Source organism: Mesoplodon bidens, assembly GCF_964165515.1.
Source record: "Mesoplodon bidens genome assembly, chromosome: X".
NCBI classification, from domain to species: domain Eukaryota; kingdom Metazoa; phylum Chordata; class Mammalia; order Artiodactyla; family Ziphiidae; genus Mesoplodon; species Mesoplodon bidens.
This window is the reverse complement of record NC_138163.1, coordinates 142,764,598-142,770,597: the sequence shown is the minus strand read 5'-3', so window position 1 is coordinate 142,770,597 and position 6,000 is coordinate 142,764,598.

The window sequence follows — 6,000 nt, the reverse complement described above, 5'->3', positions numbered from 1 at the left end:
GCGGGACTGTGTCCACCCAGGGAAAGAGACGTTCACGTCCTGACCCCAGAGCCTCAGGACGTGACCTCGTTTGGAAGTAGGGCCTGGTTGTGTAAGTAGGTGAGACAGGGGCCTTAGGGTGGCCCCAGTCCTGTGTAACTGCGTCCTTATAAGATGAGCGGAGACACGGACACAGAAGGGAAGCCACGTGAAGATGAAGGCAGAGACGGGAGGGACGCGGCCACGAGCCCAGGGACGCCTGGAGCCCCCAGAAGCTGGAAGGGGCGGGAGGGACCCTCCCCTGGCGCCTCCGCACTTCCCAGCTAGACGGCTACCGTGAGTGGGCCTGAGCTGAAGGCAGCACCATGGCGCTGACCATCCGGTCTTGCCCGCGTGGCGCCCTGGGGAGCGGCTCTCACAGGACACAGACCAGCGAGTTGTTTTCCCTTGAGACCGTAGGACGCTGGTCCTGTAAACAGGCAGGCCTGTCTCACCCTTCCTCCTGGGCTCTGGTCTCACAGGGGACTGGGCACCGTGTGGGGCTGGGCGTTCAGCCTCTGCACAGGACCCCTGGGTGTTGCTGAAAAGTGCGGGTTACACCCCAAGAATGACGGAAGGTGAAATTCTCATCTGTCTCTGGGGATCTGACTCTCCAGGGGCCTCGTGTGAGTGGAATCACACAGTATTTGTCCTTTTCTGTCTGGCTTATGTCACTGAGCATAATGCCCTCAGGGTCATCCACGCTGTAGCCTGTGTGAGAATTCCCTTCCTTTTTAGGCTGAATAAAATTCCTTTGTGTGGATGGACCATGTTTTGGTTTTTTGTTCACCCATCAATGGACACAGGTAGTGTCTACATTAATGCCTCATGTCTCATAATATTCAGGGAGGAACTCGCTCAGTGCAGCCGCAACTCAGATGGGCCACCTCCTCTGTCCTCACGGGGTCCTGACACCCGGTCAAGGGGGTTCATTCTCGCCAGACTCGGCATCAGGAGGGGGTTTTTGACACCCCACATTGGGTCTCCTTCCTGTGAGACCCTGTGTTGTTTTTTTTAAAACATCTTTGGAGCATAATTGCTTTACAATGGTGTGTTAGTTTCTGCTGAATAACAAAGTGAATCAGCTATACATATACATATGTTCCCATATCTCTTCCCTCTTGCATCTCCCTCCCTCCCACCCTTCCTATCCCACCCCTCTAGGTGGTCACAAAGCACCAAGCTGATCTCCCTGTGCTACGTGGCTGCTTCCCACTAGCTAGCTATTTTACGTTAGGTAGTGTATATATGTCCATGACACTTTCTCACTATGTCCCAGCTTACCCTTCCCCCTCCCTGTGTCCTCAAGTCCATTTCCTATGTCTGAGTCTTTATTCCTGTCCTGCCCCTAGGTTCTTCAGAACCATTTTCTTTTTGTCAGATTCCATATATATGTGTTAGCATACGTTGTTTTTATTTTTCTCTTTCTGACTTCATTCTGTGTGACAGACTCTAGGTCCATCCAGCTCACTACAAATAACACAATTTTGTTCTTTTTTATGGCTGAGTAATATTCCATTGTATATATGTGCCACATCTTCTTTATCCATTCGTCTGTCGATGGGCATTTAGGTTGCTTCCATGACCTGGCTATTGTCAATAGTGGTGCAATGAACATAGGGATTCATGTGTCTTTTTGAATTATGGTTTTCTTTGGGTACATGCCCAGTAGTGGGATTGCTGGGTCATATGGTAATTCTATTTTTAGTTTTTTAAGGAACCTCCATACTGGTCTCCATAGTGGCTGTATCAATTTACATTCCCACCAACAGTGCAAGAGGGTTCCCTTCTCTCCACACCCTCTCCAGCATTTGTTGTTTGTAGATTTTCTGATGATGCCCATTCTAACTGGTGTGAGGTGATACCTCATTGTAGTTTTGATTTGCATTTCTCTAATAATTAGTGATGTTGAGCAGCTTTTCATGTGCTCCTTGGTCATTGGTATGTCTTCTTTGGGAAGATGTCTATTTAGGTCTTCTGCCCATTTTTGGATTGGGTTGTTTGCTTCTTTAATATTGAGCTGCATGAGCTGTTTATATTTTGGAGATTAATCCTTTGTCCGTTGATTCCTTTGCAAATTTTTTCTCCCATTCTGAGGGTTGTCTTTTCATCTTGTTGGTAGTTTCCTTTGCTTTTCACTTTCAAGTTTCATTAGGTCTCATTTGTTTGTTTTTATTTTCATTACTCTAGGAGGTGGACGAAAAAAGGTCTTGCTGTGATTTATGTCAAAGAGTGTTCTTCCTATGTTTTCCTCTAGGAGTTTTATAGTGTCCAGTCTTACATTTAGGTCTCTGATCCATTCTGAGTTTATTTTTCTGTATGAGTGTTCTAATTTCATTCTTTTACATGTAGCTGTCCAGTTTTCCCAGCACCACTTATTGAAGATACCATCTGTTCTCCATTGTATACTCTGGTCTCCTTTGTCATAGATTAGTGGACCATGGGTGCATGGGTTTATCTCTGGGCTTTCTATCCTGTTCCACTGATCTACATTTCTGTTTTTGTGCCAGTACCATATTATCTTGATTACTATAGCTCTGTAGTATAGTCTGAAGTCAGGGAGTCTGATTCCTCCAGCTCTGTTTTTTCCCCCTCAAGACTCAGCTTTGGCTGTTCAGGTCATTTGTGTCTCCATACAAATTTTAAGATTTTTTCTTCCAGTTCTGTAAAAAATGCCATTGGTAATTTGATAGGGATTGCATTGAATCTGTAGATTGCTTTGGGTAGTATAGTCATTTTCACAATATCGATTCTTCCAATCCAAGGACATGATATATCTCTACATCTGTTTGTATCATCTGTAATTTCTTTCATCAGTGTCTTATAGCTTTCTGCATAGAGGTCTTTTGTCTTCCTAGGTAGGTTTATTCCTAGGTATTTTATTCTTACTGTTGCAATGGTAAATGGGAGTGTTTCCTTAATTTCTCTCTCAGATTTTTCTTCATTAGTGTATAGGAATGCAAGAGATTTCTGCGCATTAATTTTGTATCCTGAAAGTTTACCAAATTCATTGATTACCTCTTGTAGTTTTCTGGTGGCATCTTTAGGATTCTCTATGTATAGCATCATGTCATCTATAAACAGTGACAGTTTTACTTCTTCTTTTCCAATTTGTATTCGTTTTATTTCTTTTTCTTCTCTGACTGCCGTGGCTGGGTCTTCCAAAACTATGTTGAATAATAGTGGTGACAGTGGACATCCTTGTCTTGTTCCTGATCTTAGAGGGAATGCTCTCAATTTTTCGCCATTGAGAATGATGTTTGCTGTGGGTTTGTCGTATATGGCCTTTACTATGTTGAGGTAGGTTCCCTCTCTGCCCACATTCTGGAGAGTTTTATCATAAATGGGTGTTGAATTTTGTCAAAAGCTTTTTTTTTTTGACATCTATTGAGCATGATCATATGGTTTTTATTCTTCCATTTGTTAATATGGTGTATCACATGGATTGATTTGTGTATATTGAAGAATCCTTGCATCCCTGGGATGAATCCCACTTGACCATAGTGTATGATGCTATTAATGTGTTGTTGGATTCTGTCTGCTAGGATTTTTGCATCTATATTCATTAGTGATATGGGTCTGTAATTTTCTTTTTTTGTAGGATCTGTCTGGTTTTGGTATCAGGGTGATGGTGGCCTCATAGAATGAGTTTGGGAGTGTTCCTTCCTCTGCAATTTTTTGGAAGAGTTGGTGAAGGAGATGGGTGTTAGCTCTTCCCTAAATGTTTGATAGAATTCACCTGTGAAGCCATCTGGTCCTGGACTTTTGTTTGTTGGAAGATTTTTAATCACAGTTTCAATTTCATTACTTGTGATTGGTCTGTTCATATTTTCTATTTCTTCCTGGTTTATTCTCAGAAGGTTATACCTTTCTAAGAATTTGTCCATTTCTTCCAGGTTGCCCATTTTATTGGCATAGAGTTGCTTGTAGTAGTCTCTTAGGATGCTTTGTATTTCTGCCATGTCTGTTGTAACTTCTCCTTTTTCATTTCTAATTTTATTGATTTGAGTCCTCTCCCTCTTTTTCTTGATGAGTCTGGCTAATGGTTTATCAATTTTGTTTATCTTCTCAAAGAACCAGCTTTTAGTTTTATTGATCTTTGTTATTGTTTTGTTTCTATTTCATTTACTTCTGCTCTGATCTTTATGATTTCTTTCCTTCTGCTAACTTTGGGTTTTGCTTGTTCTTCTTTCTCTAGTTCCTTTAGGTGTAAGGTTAGATTGTTTATTTGACATTTTTCTTGTTTCTTGAGGTAGGACCGTATCGCTATAAACTTCCCTCTTAGAACTGCTTTTGCTGCATCCCATAGGTTTTGGATCGTCGTGTTTTGTCATTTGTCTCTAGGTATTTTTTGATTTCCTGTTTCATTTCTTCAGTGATCTCTTGGTTATTTAGTAACATATTGTTTAGCCTCCATGTGTTTGTGTTTTTTACGTTTTTTTCCGTCATTGATTTCTAATCTCATAGCGTTGTGGTCAGAAAAGATGCGTGATATGATTTCAATTTTCTTAAATTTAGTGAGGCTTGATTTGTGACCCAAGATGTGATATATCCTGGAGAATGTTCCATGCACACTTGAGAAGAAAGTATAATCTGCTCTTTTTGGATGGAATGTCCTATAAATATCAATTAAATCTATCTGGTCTATTGTGTCATTTAAAGCTTCTGTTTCCATATTAATTTTCTGTTTGGATGATCTGTCCATTGGTGTAAGTGAGGTGTTAAAGTCCCCGACTATTATTGTGTTACTGTTGATTTCCTTTTATAGCTGTTAGCAGTTGCCTTATGTATTGAGGTGCCCCTATGCTGGGTGCGTATATATGTATAATTGTTATACCTTCTTCTTGGGTTGATCCCTTGATCATTATGTAGTGTCCTTCCTTGTCTCTTGTAACACGCTTTATTTTAAAGTATATTTTATCTGATATAAGTATTGCTATTCCAGCTTTCTTTTGATTTCCATTTGCATGGAATATCTTTTTCCATCCCCACACTTTCAGTCTGTATGTTTCCCTAGGTCTGAAGTGAGTCTCTTGTAGACAGCATATATATGGGTCTTGTTTTTGTATCCATTCAGCCAGTCTGTGTCTTTTGGTGGGAGCATTTAATCCATTTACATTTAAGGTAATTATCGATATGTATGTTCCTATTCCCATTTTCTTAATTGTTTTGGTTTTTTGTTGTTGTTGTTGTTGTTGTTGTTTTGCAGTACACAGGCCTCTCACTGTTGTGGCCTCTCCCGTTGCGGAGCACAGGCTCCGGACGCGCAGGCTCAGCGGCCATGGCTCACAGACCCAGCCGCTCCGCAGCATGTGGGATCTTCCTGGACTGGGGCACAAACCCATGTCCCCTGCATCGGCAGGCGGACTCTCAACCACTGCGCCACCAGGGAAGCCCTGGGTTTGTTATTGCAGGTCTTTTCCTTCTCTTGTGTTTCTTGCCTAGAGAAGATCCTTTAGCATTTGTTGTAAAGCTGGTTTGGTGGTGCTGAACTCTCTCAGCTTTTGCTTGTCTGTAAAGCTTTTGATTTCTCCATCGAATCTGAATGAGATCCTTGCTGGGTAGAGTTCTCTTGGTTGTAGGTTCTTCCCTTTCATCACCTTAAATGTGTCATGCCACTCCCTTCTGGCTTGCAGAATTTTTGTTGAGAAAACAGCTGTTAACCTTATGGGAGTTCCCTTGTATGTTATTTGTCGTTTTTCCCTTGCTGCTTTCAATAATTTTTCTTTGTCTTTAATTTTTGCCAATTTGATTACTATGTGTCTCGGCGTGTTTCTCCTTGGGTTTATCCTGTATGGGACTCGCTGTGCTTCCTGGACTTGGGTGGCTACTTCCTTTCCCATGTTAGGGAAGTTTTCAACTATAATCTCTTCAGATATTTTCTCGGGTCCTTTCTCTCTCTCTTCTCCTTCTGGGACCCCTATAATGTGAATGTTGTTGCATTTAATGTTGTCCCAGAGGTCTCTTAGGCTGTCTTCATTT